The sequence below is a fragment of the Clupea harengus genome, chromosome 6 (genome assembly GCF_900700415.2).
Source record: "Clupea harengus chromosome 6, Ch_v2.0.2, whole genome shotgun sequence".
Classification (NCBI taxonomy): domain Eukaryota; kingdom Metazoa; phylum Chordata; class Actinopteri; order Clupeiformes; family Clupeidae; genus Clupea; species Clupea harengus.
In genome coordinates, this window is record NC_045157.1 from 15937615 (window position 1) to 15952353 (window position 14739).

Here is a 14739-nt window from a genome sequence, read left to right on the forward strand (position 1 = left end):
AACCGAATGTTACCTCATATTCACTAGAATGTAAATGTGTCCTTTACTGATATGGATGGGTTCAGGCGGGAGAAATAGTAATTTCTTAGAGTTATAAATTAAGTGAGATGTGCCCTACCTTGACTGACACGTTGCTGAGCTTTGATTTGTAGAGTGTATTTAATTACTTCTCTAATCTGGTCGGCCATCATTTATGTCAGCTTTTCCCATTACCCACTCTGATAGAGAAGACAGCTGAGGGCTAGTTTCATGCGCCCCTTCTGACAGGCCAGTGAATAAACAGTGGGCAGGGGTGAAAGAAGAAAGATCCACAAACATTGAAAGTCATATCACTCTGGAAACACATTGTACACTGTAATCACTTAACCAGATAATGTAGGGTGTAGATATAGATTTATTCATTGTGCTGTGCTCATAGGTTGGCCTTCAATGGAGACGGAACCTTGAGCTTGTTCTACCGGTTTTGTTGAAGGAATGTAATGAGCTGTAAAGCTCTGATGTATCATGAATCAGCTTGCTTGTTATCTTATGCGTCATTATTATAACGTCACTAACGTCAGCATTACATAGGTTTTTTTTTTCTTGTGTGAATGTGGCAGTGGAGCTGCCGCAACTGCTTGTGTGTCATGTTCAGCTCAGAGAGAGAGAGAGCGAGAGAGAGAGAGAGAGAGAGAGAGAGAGAGAGAGAGAGGGAGAGAGAGACAGAGGGCCCAAGGAAGGTGGCCAACTCAGAGAGAAAGGACACAGAGGAGCGCCTGGCATAAGGCCAAGATCCTGCCAGGCCCTCCCTTTCAACGGCCATTTCCTCTAGTGCACACACAGGCATAGATATACTCAGCTCTGCCCACGACCAGATCCTAACTCTTTTATTATCTTGTTCCCCTATTGTTTACCAAGTTTGGGTCCTGTGTTGTCTTAACCGCTGACATTGAAAAAGTGGTCATGTCAGTCAATTACCTTCCTTGGTTGCACTGCTATTGTTGGCCCAAGTGGATGATGAGAATATTAAGTCTGACACAAGCCAGATTCCTAAATCCACTATTGGAGCCATGCAATCTGGATCTGCGATAATTGCTACCCCTCTGTTTTTTTTTAATATGCATCTGCCATACAGCTCACATATGGCTCAAAGCTGACAGAAAAGCCACAATAGTGTGCGTACTTGCACCTCAAAGGAAGAAAAAAAAAAGGGCTCCGACCACATGAAACATAAATCATCTTTCCTCTGTCCCAGTTACTATTTCTCTGCACAAAAATAATCCTACAAGCGAGTCTCAAGTCTCTTATTTTCTCAACAGTCCCATTTTGTGGTTGGCGTGTAACTACGTATTTGTATGTTGCTATTCTCGAACGTTAGCAAATGGTGTCCAAATGCAAACGTTTTTTTCTGCTCGGTGTATAACTGTAAAACTCAATCAAGCACAGTCATGCTTCCACCCTGTCCTACTGTTCATTCTTAATCCCCCCCCTTTTCTCACTCTGGGAAAAAAAGGCTTCAAGTTATTTCAGTGATAGTGTAAGGTTCAGCAGAGGGGAAAAGAAAGGGGAAAGGGGTGAGGAGGAAAACAAAGCCAACGTAAAAAGATATTTCACTCACATACTCTCTTCCACTCTTTCGCTCTCTCTGTCTCTCTCTCTCTCTCTCTTGTGCTCTCTCTCTCACTCTCTCCGTTTCTGCAGATGCTCAATTTACTCCCATGCCCAGTTTAGGTTATTGGGAGTGATAACAACACAGAGAGGGAGCTTTCTATAGTCGCACACAGACACATGTTTCTCCCAGCCTGACATAATTGCCATTCTTTCTGCCGTGTCTATCTGGGCAACATCAATCTGTGCAGCCGAGGCTGTCAGAACTGTCTGAAGCTTCGGTTGGATCCTGGGCTAGAGCTCCTAGCATGGGGCTCTGTGAAGTGGTGGAGCCAACCACCAGACATCACTGGGGACGAGAGAGAGGAGATCATACCACTGGGTGATGGAGGAGACCCAATCCACCTCTTTACACTGTGTGTCAGGAGAAAAGCTGTTTTTAGGGGGGGGGGGTACTGACCAGCTACAAAGCCCCACAAATAGCATGTATTGGTGGCAGATGGATAAGCTTTCCTGTGTACTACAACCTGTAACTATGAATGTGTTGGGGAATGCACTGAAAGGAAATGTTGAAAGAAATAACGTCACATAGTATCTGTTATGTTTGTCCACTAGATCTTAATCAACAATCATTTGTATTTATGCAAATCAAGGACACATTTGACATTAACGTTTTTTTACAATCCCTTGAGGAAGCAAAGAAGCATGAAATCCCACAAACAACCTGATTTAGCTTTTGAAAGTCCTTGTAACTTTAAGATAAAAAAAAAGATATTGTAGAGAGAGGCAATATTTCACTGAGTGAAATAGGTGCAGGCAATCTGCCTTAAGAGTGGAGAAGGCAGCAGTGTTTTATAATGGAAGAAATTCAATGTGACATGTTGAGAATGAATTGTTCAGTCAACCAGAAATATCCCTTGTTCTAATGGCTTGGGACATTCAATGGCGTGCTCTCTCTCTCTCTCTCCTCTCCTCTCTCTCTCTCTCTCTCCCCTCTCTCTCCCCTCTCTCTCTCTCTCTCTCTCTCTCCTCTCTCTCTCTCTCCCTCTCCCCATGTCTCTCTCTTTCTGTCTCCATTTCACTGCATGTGTTAAAGTAAACAATAGTCATAGCTGTAGAATATGATAATAATAATACAACACCCTGTTCACAACAGAGTTTAAAATCAATACACAGCAGCAGATGAAAGAGGGGACAAATGTCCCATGTTGACTAGGAGAAACATATTATACAAACAATCAAGCAGCTTTAACAAGACTAATGGTTCAGTTACGATGAAAATGTAAAATTGATCAAATAGTACAAGATCTTCTGACATAGTGACACAAACAGTATTTGTTAAGATAGTACACATATTCTCTTAGGTTAAATCATGAGTAAACATTTCCAAGTCTTGAAAAATGGTTCAAATATCTGCATACTAAATTGGCATACTGGTGAAACACAAAAATGCCATCACTCACTCAATTCCCAATGATATAGCCCTTAGATGCAAGTCTGGAAACATCTTAACATATTTTATTTTTAGATAATACATCTTGTTTTTTTCCTGCAGTCTCAATAACAGTTGACAATGATCTTGAATAGTGTAATCAAGCATAGGAAAATTGCTGTCTATCATGCAAGAAAGAAAAAGAGAAATTGGACTGAGAGAGTGAGAGAAAGAGAGAGAAAATGTATGCAGAGCTGACAGATCTATTGTTGTCTTAACATGCAAATGTGTGAATGCACACACACACACACACACATGCAAAGAGAGAGAGAGAGAAAGAGAGAAAGAGAGAGAGAGAGAGAGAGAGAGAGAGATTCTTGGAGTGTAGTTTCTACCCCCTCGTCAGGTTTTGTGGGGGGACGACACAGCACATAATCTGCCCTGGGGCTGGTTCAGCTCTCAGTCAGTAGCGGCTGCATGGTGGTGAGATTCTGAGTTTTGCTGAGAATGAATAACCCACAGCGCAATATTCATGTATTCAAATACAGAGACTATCTCAATGTGAAGGTGTATATGCTAAAATCTGGGTCTAACAAGCTCAAATGCACCACTACGGACTATGGATCATCTGTATCCTGTCTAACCTTTATTATATCTCAAAACAGAGATAAAAAAAGACCCAGACTATTCTGTGGGATGTCTAAATCACGTCTCAAAAATAGCCAAAACATTCCTTGCTTTGTGTTTGCTTGCACAGCAATTAATTTCAGCAAGTGATCCCACTCTGTGTATGGACCTGTGTTGACCTGTAATGTATTGTTGGGGCCACACAATCTCATATCTCCCCCTCCCAACATCTCCCTAACCTGCTGAATCTCCTGAATCTCATATACGGAGGCGTTAACTGCACTGCTCTGATGCATTAGTGTTGGCCAAGAGTATAATGTCCAGTAGATCCTACTAAAGGGTCCCCCTCTGCGCAACACTGTTCAGCACAATGTTTAGACACCACATCATTAGTCAAATCTCCCCATTGCACAGAGAAAGGGGTGGGGGGAGACGGAGGGGGAGAGGGGGAGGGAGAGGGAGAGAGAAAAAAAAAACGCATGCATAAATTCTACACATTTGTTCCCATGGCAACCATTCACCATGTCATTCACATGTCAAGCTGCATCAGCAGCAATGGGGCCCATTGTCTGCGGCCTGATGGGTCTCTCTCTCTCTCTCTCTCTCTCTCTCTCTCTCTCTCTCTCTCTCTCTCTCTCTCTAGCCCTGTTTCCCTCTGACCACTAACCAGGTCACTCACAGGCTCCTTATTTCCCTTTAATGCACATTCGACTGTTTGTTTTTTTAAAGCGCTAATCGCACAACAAATGACAAACGATTTTCAAAAGAGACAGCTAAGAAAAGGAGGCGAAAGAGTGGAGCCGTGGTGATTTTCTTTGGGCTTTTTTTTTTTGGAAAGGAGGGATTAAGGGGGGGATGAAATTCAGAAGCAGTTCTTTTGAGATCACAACTCAATGATTTCTGCTTTATTTAAGATGCAGAGATTAAGCACAAGAGGGCAGGGCTGTGGGGAGTCAGTTCTGGCCTGTTTGTTGGGCCTGTGTGTTGTTGTCACACATTTAACCATAACTGACAAGCCTTAGTTATAGAGTCAAAATGTTACGTTTTTCACTTACGTTCACTCCGGCGCCATTTCCACCATTTGGCAACAATCAGACCAGAGTTTCATTAAAAGCATGTGCAGGGGAGCAAATGCAGCACAGTTTAGATTGACAAGGGCTAGATCTCTAAAGCCTTTCTTTTTCAAACAGGCCAAATCGATTACTTTTAATGATCTCCGAGCACATGAATTATTTTATATACAGTGCATTTTATAGGGCCCCAAATGTGTCCCATATTGAATGTTATGAGAAAGTGCAGTTTGTCAAATAAAACTTCAAACAGCATCCAGATTGTTACAGAGCCCTGGCAACTGATTTCTTAGTCCACCTTGATGGGCCTGCGTCAAACAGCTCAACATACATTTATGTGAACCTTTTAGGTAAAGACAGACTCGAAGGCTATTCTTCAAATCTGAGCCTCCATCTGGAGTGTTTAGAACTTATAACTAACTACCATACCTCGCTTACAGCTCTATATCAAAGATAAAACTGTTTATAAAATCTCTTTGTCTTTGGGCTTAATTCCACCTCTATGCAAATACACCATGGTGGGCTAAATAGATATCACTGAGAGTTGTCACAGACAAGAAGTAGATAGAGGGGGGATGGAGAGGACATTTTGTCAAACAGCTAAAAATAGAAGTTAAATCTTTAACAAAACAAGGTAAGTAACAAGAACCATCTAATCACCACCTACTGTGTCAGCAGTGTCTCAAAACACAGGAAACGTGTACAGCTGTAATAACCCTTCACCACTAACAGAGCACATAATGGTGGTAAAGACAACCCTGTTGGCAGCCATCTTTGGACTGAAGCAGAGCCAGATTAGGGCCACTCTGGGAGACTACAACATTCTGCATTCTGGGAGCGCACAACGCAAATATCTAAATCTAAACAAATCTAAATATGAGAGTTGAATCAACAACATCTGTACGGAAACAAATAAGAAGCATACATACAGTACATATACACGTACATTTTTAATAATACATACATTGAGTCATGAAGAACTAAAAACTTAACATCATAAAACATAGCCCAATCCCTTAACAACTACTCAGCAGGTTCTACTCGGCAGTACCACTACACACATGTAAGCATATTGATTCTCGCACTGTAACAATGACCCTCCATATATTTTTCTGAATAATGCCTGCAGGGTCCAGGCAGCTACTGCACCTGTGAACTACAGACTGGCCTCTAGAGGCTGCCTGGGCAGAACCTGACATAACGCTCAAACGCCCATCTCTCAGAGAATCCGCCCCGGCGTGGGGCTCGTCGGAGCTGTTCCTCGCGGGCCGCACACCTCACTCCCAATCAATACGCATCAGCCAGGATAATATACGATATTGAACAGTGAATAAATCGGGGCTGATGTCAATTCGCGGCATTTCCTTTTGATTTAGCCTCTGACGGGTCCTAATTGAGTGGAGACATACATAATCCAGCGATAGCTTCCGATGAGCGGAGCGAAGCTGTTGTGCTCAAACATCTCATAATCGTATAATCTGCCAAACGAGACACCCCCCCAGCCCCCTGTGGCCCGACTCGCTGTTGATATTAAACAATCAAATTAAAGCCCTTTATGTCTGTGAGCCTTGCCCTCTGTGTTATCAATTCCCAGCCATCAGCGGAGAGAGGATTTGGAAAAACAGAGAGCGCGGCCCTCTCTCGCCGGACACGGGGACAACGTCATGCACCCAACTCGTCTGACTTGGTGGAGAATTGTTCTGTAGTGAAATCTTTCAAATGAAAATCCTGATAGATGAAAAAGAAGCAGAGGGAAAGAGAAAGAGGGAGGGAGGGAGATAGAAAGAGGAAAGGAGAGAGAGAGAGTCTTTTCACAGCAGCGGCTCAGAGCTATTCAAACAAAAACAGAGAAATGATTAACTCAGCACAGGAGCCGGAGAGCTGCATAAATGAGAACTTTATTTTGGTGTATTAAAAACGAAACAGAGCAGCACAGTTATATAATAATATACAAGCACGTAGCCATGGAAATGGAAGGTAATTGATGGGCGGCTGCCCTGCCAGTGGTTTTTATACAGGCTCTCAGAATGCATGAGGGGGATAGGAATTCAATCAAAAATTCTCTTTTATATTCAACATCTGTTATACAACTTGTCCTAATGAATCCTCTGCATACTTCTGTTGTTTAACAAGATACAGTGAGTAATGCACCTCTCTCTCTCTCTCTGTGGAAGCAGAGCAACCCTCAGCATGCTTTCATGCCCTTGACGGCTGTATGTGAATGAAATATTGTATGGGAAGAGCTTCATGTATCTACATGGTGTAATAAATTAAAATAACATACACCATGTGAATTCGGATGTATGATTTTACATGCACAGCACACATGATAAACTATCAGATAATCCTCATATGTTCTTACCTACTTCAATACGTCTCATGCAAAATTTACTGTGATGATGTTGAAACAAATTGTGTTTAATATTCAGAACCCTGCCTCTTCAAATGCTTTGAGTCTCTCTCTCTCTCTCTCTCTCTCTCTCTCAGCAAGATCTTCAAAAGGATTATCATAAAGGAATAAACAGCTCATAAGTAAGCAGTCACGTATGGAAAAATAGGAAGAGGATCATTTCAAAGGCAATCAATGAACCCCACCGCGCTCTTTAACCCCCCAGTATAAAGCTGGGGTGTGGGAGAAACGGCCGGTAAGCGATGCTTAAGTTTAGTTAACATCTCTCTCTCTCTTTTCAAGCCGGGCTCAGGGTGTGGGAGGGAGGGCTTAAGAGACGTAAGACAGGTGCCCCGCCCCTGGGCAAAAAGCCTGGGCGACAGCTAATGAGCCGTTATCCTTAGGTGGAGCATGCTGGGCTTTTTAGTCGACTACGGGAGTCAGAGAGGCACAATGAAGATGGCTAAACAAAGAACAAACGCAAAGCTGAGCTGCTGCCCAAAGGGCCATTTTGCCCCTAAAAAATGTTTGGTCAGCAAGCACGCCCAAACTAAAAAAAACATGAACAAGAGTAGAGAACATTCACCAAATTTCTATAGTGGCACAACCAATGGCCTTTTGAAAGCTTTTGTTTGTTGTTGAACCACTCTCTCTCTCTCTCTCTCTCTCTCCCTGGTCAAATGGTAGGTTCTAGAATTAGACGCATTTAGAAATATGGTCAGAACATTCCACTGTATTACTATAGGGTCACTCTAACACTTACCCCATGGGTTAAAAGCCATAAACCAGTACCCATGTAGGCTTATCACCTCAGTATTATAACTCCAACCTAGTGCGTTTATTACCTCATAGCCCAATGACTGTGGCCTCAAAAATTGATGCATCATACAGTTACATTGTAGCAGTCAACCATACAGTATTATAACTTCATAATAACATTAATCTTATAGCATTTAACCTCCTAAACTTTAAAGCCATAACACCCTAACATCATAGCATCCAACATAATAACAGTATCTATAATAACAGCATCTCCCATCATAAGGACAGCATATTGCCATGTTCTATTGTCAATAAAAGGTGAACTGTAACTGCCTTGTAGGTCATTGGTATTGGGCCTTGCACTGAAAGGGTGTTGTTGAGAACACATACTCATATTTCGGCTTCCTTTTGCTGAACTCTTTATTCAGTGTTATGTGAAGTTTTAGTCTCAGCTCATTTGTTTTATTCCACGAAGCATTGAAGAGATTGATGAAGACAGTTTGTCTGCTAGCATACCTCTAGAAAATTGCCTATTCTCTATCCCCTAACCATGACACCCAGTGGCAGAGAAATTATCATATGTATAGATATGTTCTGTCAGTCAAGGCTATGTACAAATTGGGCAGTTCACCAGCCTCTTCTATCTAATCTGCACCCAATCCTCCCTCTATTATCAGGCTATGCACAGAATGCTCTGATTGTTTGCTCAAATCCATGGAACATCTCTTACTTTACTTTCATCTTTCAACTGCTGCCTGATCTCTTAAGTAACATACATGGCTTTGGATGCCTCACAATTTACTACGGATACAGACAGAACATTCTGGATCTTGCACATTGTCAGATTTAGGGCCTCTCTTTGGCCCGGTGGATTGATATCCAAGCTGGAAGATATCAATAACGCAGTAATGAGCCGACACCGGCCAATTATATTTCCAAACCTTCTCTGACATCCACAGTTGTCACCAGAAAAAAAGACTTGCCTGCTGAAAGTACAACGGTTTCATTACATGCATCTTCAGACGTGTAACCGGAGATTTCTAATTATCTAAAAATCTGAGCAATTGGTGTACGCATGCTAACAACAAAGCATCCTGCCGTCATTGCCTGAAGCGGGCATCACAAGAGAGACTGATCGTGCGCATGAAAATTTCATTGAACAAATCATTTCATGTTAGAACAGATGTTGGGACGACATTGCTTGCAAATGCTTCCCAATATGTTTTGATGGAAAGCAACTAATCATGTGGTAACCCACTGCTAGGCAGAATTGATGTCATCTAATTGATGTGATCTCAGAAGGCAGGTACATCTACATGTCCTCAGTGTTCTCACTATGTATGCGGTTAGGTTATGTTTCTACAGTCACATTACACACACACACACACACACACACACACACACACACACACACACACACACACACACACAGAGAGAGACACACACACACACACAGACACACACAGACACACACACACACACATTTTGTACCGTTTTTGCTCTCCTGATGATTGCTTCAGGGTTTGTCACAGAGTGCCCATTCTATGACATTAAAGGCATAGCAAAGTGCCTTTGACTTGTACTGTTCTCCCCAATTTTCCACACTGATCTGTATCCTGTGAATATAAATAGTGAACAAGTTGGCCTAATAAGATTTCTTTTCCATGTATGACTTTGGTGTGCACCGAATGTTACGAAATCTCACTGATGATTTAGTCCCTAGCGCTGCACAGTGGGCATATTTGACTTCCATTGACAAATTGAAAAGTGAGACTTTTGGGCTAATTAGCAGGTCAGCTGTCACTGACACTGACAGGTTTTCAGGGCGCGTTAGCATCAGAGACAGATGGAACTAGCGCAGAGGCCCTAGGATCACAGCCTTACGGAGAAGAATCTCACCGAGAGCACTCAGACATCTAAAAATGAGACGGAATTCATGGGAGTAATGAGTTTCAAAGTTGTTGATGCAGCAGCAATGGTAAACATCACTCTGTTTCTCTGTGTTTACATGAGCAGGAGGGAGAAAAACAAGGGATACACTGACTGATATACTGCATGTGTGCGCAGTGATGTGCCTTTGAATATCAATGGCATTTTAGTCTGGGAAAAACAAGACATGTTTAAAAAGTAAATAGCACATGCATGGAGCTTATTCCCCCATTTATTTCAGTAATAAACATGTATCTGTGTCTTGTGTGTTTACATAAGTCTGGAAGGGAGGAATAAAGAGCCAAAATGTATCCTTGCAGCATCACTCCCAGATGCAGACAGGTTTTTTTTCCCCCCAGCTCTGGAATATGAGAAAGTAATGTAGAACTAGAGGCTGTTACACATCAGATCAATAAGGCAGAGTCAGTGTGGAGTTGGGCATGGGCCTGGGAGATTACTTCTTCAAAACCTAACTTAGGCAGAGAGTCTGAGCCAAAAAAAAGTCCACATGACTCATCATGAAAATGGCATGGACCCTGAAGTGTGGTTCTTATCCTTGGCTTCTTCATCCCCTTGTAAGTAATGAAAGGTGGGGCTGACAACAAAATATAATGGGCATGTTTACTTCAGTGAGCTATACACTGCAAAGTCTGCATGTTAACCCTATGCCAATCCCTAACCTGGTCGTAGGGATGGGGATATGTTCCAAAAGTTTAAAAAAATGCAATACTGAGAGTTAGCACTGTGAGTGTTAGCACAAGACTACCAGGGATGGTGTAGGAGGACACAAACACAGTACAAAGTGCTAATTGCAACTTAACATAGTAGCATGAGAGAAAGTACAGAGCACAGAGAAATAATTATAGATGAAGGGCCGTCAGCCAGATAGTCTTTTCTAGAGGGTGGCAAAATTCCAAACCTCTTGAAATACCAGTGGCTGTGAGAGCTGCTGTTGATAAGGTAAGAACCCTAGCTAATGGAATGGCCTCCCAAAGGAGTATAATTAAAGCAATATAGCCCCTTTAAAATAGCTTAAATGTTTACCAAGATACAACACCTGCTGAAAGAAGTCTATGATGATCTATTAGATCATGCTGTAATGTGGCTAAATGAGGCATGTTATGTTTTTTTTTTTTTTTTTACAGTTTTAAAGGATAGCTCTTCAACACAAACCTCTGGCTCCTGAAATGCATCCTGGCTAAAAGAAAAGAAAAGAAACAACTGATAAAACCTTAACTCCACAATTTTTCTGACATTAGGCACTAGGCTACTAAGGTTGTAAAGACAACCATGCATGTGAACCGATGCCCTGGTAGAATATACAGTTCATCATTTTTGTCAGGCATCTGGCTTGGGAGTCCCTTCATTATTTTAGCAGGAGTTGTTTCAATAGCTATTCTGTAACCTAAAGCCTAAAACATTACCCTTGTGCAGCCCCTGGAAACACCTAGAGCTAATGAGATATTTTGACAGTGAGAAGGCACTTAACAAATATACACTTTGATTTATATACTCACCCATAAAAGGAGTATGTATATTCACTAATCAAACATCATTGATTGATACCAACACCATCTAGCAGTGAATTCAATTATGACTCCCTTGTAAGTACCACTGAGCCTTACATAGAGAAGATATTAGTTTCCCCTTTACACTGCATAATGGTCTATCCATCCATTTGCACATAAGATGCTACGCTGTCCAATTTATGCCTATCTTCAGACAAGTGCTCTGGTTCATAACAGATATTCAGCTCACTCATAGCAACAGAGAGGTTCATTCTGCCCTGACTATATCGATTTCAGTTGGCGCGCAGACAAAATCTCATCAAGTCACAAAAGGCATTAAGCTCCAACTGGCAATTCCTTCATAGTTTACCGCTGAAAAGATAATTGATTGGGAAGCCAGTTCATTTTCTGGGTCTTTAATGCCCATTTTTTATCCAGATCAATAATCAAACAAGTCAACTTGTTTTGTCAAGGATATTCAAACGGAACACTTTGGAAAATTACAGCCTTGGGTCGAGAGGGATGTACATGCCAGTCCTACCTTACAGTGTAGCTGTATCCCTTTGAAGCTTTAGTTTTCATGTCTGGGCATTTATCATGGATTTAAGCATGACTGACCCCGTATGTCATGATGTCTACTTCAATGCAAATGTGCTACCAAGATAATAAGATCATGTTTGAAGTGCACTAGAGATCAGATGGAGACACAAACCAAAGGAAGATCTTTAAAAATGCCTGCTCTTTGTCAAACACACTACCGTTGAGAAAATAGATTTCTCTGGGCTTTTGTTGTCGAAACATTGTCCCAAGGTCCCATTTTAAACATCTTCAACACTGGCCTTGTGCACTGATCAAAGACTATCCCTCTAAAACCAGCGGATATTGAACAGTTTTTTTCCTATGACAACGGATCTGTCAAATGGTGTTGCCATGGCAATGTGCATCACATAAACTGGAACATGTTGAAGTGTTTTTGCCCGGTGTGTGGACCCTGTAAATTACATATTTGGACATATTTATAGGAGGACTGGGGGCTGCGGCTGTGTTTGTCCTGTTTGTCCCTCTAGGTAATTAGTCTGGTATCAGGAAAAAAACAAAGCAGAGGTGACAAGAGCCAGCGTAAACAAAACATGACCATCAGCCTTGTGTACTTGAGTTCTGTACACCCAAGGCTGATGGTACAGCGCTAGACAGGAATTGATCCCCCTTCTCCGGTTTAATAATTCCCCAGAGTTTTGCATCCACTTTGCTGGAACACACTGTAATTGAGATGTATCCATTAACTTCAACTGGAACTGTCTGGATATGTGTGTGTCTGTGTCTGTGTGTGTGTCTGTGTGTGTGTGTGTGTGTGTGTGTGTGTGTGTGTGTGTGTGTGTGTGTGTGTGTGTGTGTGTTTGTGTTTGTGTGAAACATAGAGAAAAAGAAAGGGAGTAATGGGCACTACCTTGAGAATCTGTGTTTGATACCCACAAAGACCCATTTCTTTGCAAACAAAGCACTTACTGTAACACATAAACCTATGGATTGGTTGCAGTTGTAGGAATTCTCTCCAACAGATGGACTATAAGGTTGCAACAAACAACAAGTCCAGCATGTTACATGGTCCAGTGGAGCTTGGTATTTGCAAAGTGAGAGACCCTTTTTGTCCAGACAGTGATAACGCCATGTGGGAATCTTTATTAGCATGTGGTAAGCATTTGAGAGACAAAAACAATGAGTGCAAAGTAATATCTCCAAAACAGTGCCACGGAATTCTCCCACTCCTACACTGCAGTGGCCTCGGCTCTTTGTGAGCCACAGTAAATCGCAAGGTCAAAGGCAAAAGACTCAAGGGCAGTTCATTCAGTGTCAAAGCTCAAATCAGCCTCACAGAATGAATACAGTGAATGATAAAGGGGTCACATGAACTTAAAAGAAATGTTTAGCATTTGGAGGCTGTTAAAAGAAATATATTTCAAATGTTACAAGCAATTGTTATTCTAAATGTCTATGTGATTAAGACACTAATGCTTGGGTAAGAGCATTGCTACGATTTGAAAACTGTACAGAAATAGGGAGGTGTCATCTTTATGCTTTACTAATGAAAACTGTCATCTGCTCCCTGCAACCGTTTTGCACAAACTGTGCCATTTGCACTACTCAATGTCAGCAGTGTGCAAAATGTTTCTATGTTTCTATGTTTTCTATATTTTCATAATGTTGCTTTAATGGTATAGTTATACCGATCTAACCATTGTAAATTTCAAGTGCATTGAAACGCTGTTTCTGTCATTGATATGCTTTGAACTATTGCAAAATAATGTCTAGTTTTGACATTGAACATTAGCTAGTCTGTAACAAGCTAATGTTAGCTAACACTAGATAGAAGAGTAAAGGGATTTCAGCATAAAATAAAGGTAATCTTTCACCAAGTGTACATAATGTATGTGCACTAATCCATCCTTAAAGTGTCCAGTTTAGCTAGGATTGGTTGTTTCTCATCAGGTGTGGTGCGTTGCCCTGAGGATCTATGCAGACATGTATTGCTTGTCCCTCCCATCAAACTCCTCCCCTTCCATGCCAAAACAGAGACAGTAAGTGGACATTGAAAAGTACTGAAGTCGAAAAAAGACGTAAAAAAACACACTGAAAAAGGCTGACATGAAGAAACAAAGAAAAACATCATAATAAACAAAAAACCATCAGAACATCTTTTCAGTGCCCAAAGCTAATTTCAATTAGTGTTTCAATCAGTGTTAATTTCGTTGACGAAAACTATGACGAAAAATATTCGTTAACGACCTTTTTCCCCTGACTAAGACGAGACTAAGACGTGACGAAAACGGATCTTTATAAATAAAAACTATGACTAAATCTATTTTAACTTACGTTGACGAGACGAGACGAGACGAAATGTTGGTGGTTGACTAAGTCACAATTGTTTTTTTTTTCTAAACTTGTATGCACATCATTGGTTGAATGTTGCCCGGTCCTGTATCTATCCCTCCTCAACTCTCTGAGATGGCCAGACATGCAAGTGACGCCCTAATGGCTGAACGTTATGATGGCTGAAGTTCAAGCACTCGGTACTGGAAGACAAATAAGAATAGATATCTGGACAGTCTTTAATTATAACTTGACAGAAAAGAAAGCACAATGCACCGCAATAACCGGAGAGAAACCTTGTGGCTTCAAAATAGGTGGGAAGAACACAACAAGAGGCACCTGAAAGCGCACAAGACAACCCTGCCATTTATGCCAAGGTAAATTAGCTAGTAACTGTCAATGATAATTAGCTAATGTTAACTAGTTATTCGAATATATTAGCCAACGTTAAGTTAACTTCAAAGGGGCAGTCGAGTGTATAGGTTGTGTCAGCTTGGATAACTAGCTAGTCATTTTCGATTGAAACCTCCCGTTTGGCTGGGCAAATGAGTTCCAAAACTTTTAGCT